Genomic DNA, 271 nt, shown 5'->3' on the forward strand with positions numbered 1-271 from the left:
AATGACGAAATTTTGATTCTAAACATTTTTTCGTAGTGTGCTTATTTTTCGAGTTATTTGGCTGCCTAAGTTAAAATGGGTCACCCTGTATATATTAGGTGAAGTAAAAAGTTCTGAGCGTTTTTTCGTTTTACTTCGACGATGAAATTAACATAGTTAGGATTATCCGATTTCGATCAAATATGCGCCGTTTTGTTCGATAACTTTTGTCCATTTTGAAGGCAATTTCATAATCCCGCGATTGAAGAAGTCCTCGTCCCTATTGGTAAAA

At 34.7% G+C, this 271-nt stretch overlaps 1 protein-coding gene across 2 annotated transcripts in view; it reads right to left on the reverse strand.

Annotated features, from left to right (window-relative positions):
- The window catches only part of LOC116853636 (adrenodoxin-like protein 1, mitochondrial), a 58,793-nt gene that overhangs the window by 21,115 nt on the left and 37,407 nt on the right, over nucleotides 1–271 (reverse strand). The window lies entirely within an intron of this gene.

The sequence above is a fragment of the Odontomachus brunneus genome, unplaced genomic scaffold, assembly GCF_010583005.1.
Source record: "Odontomachus brunneus isolate Ranch 3 - 2012 unplaced genomic scaffold, Obru_v1 Obru_scaffold_397, whole genome shotgun sequence".
Taxonomy (NCBI): Eukaryota; Metazoa; Arthropoda; class Insecta; order Hymenoptera; family Formicidae; genus Odontomachus; species Odontomachus brunneus.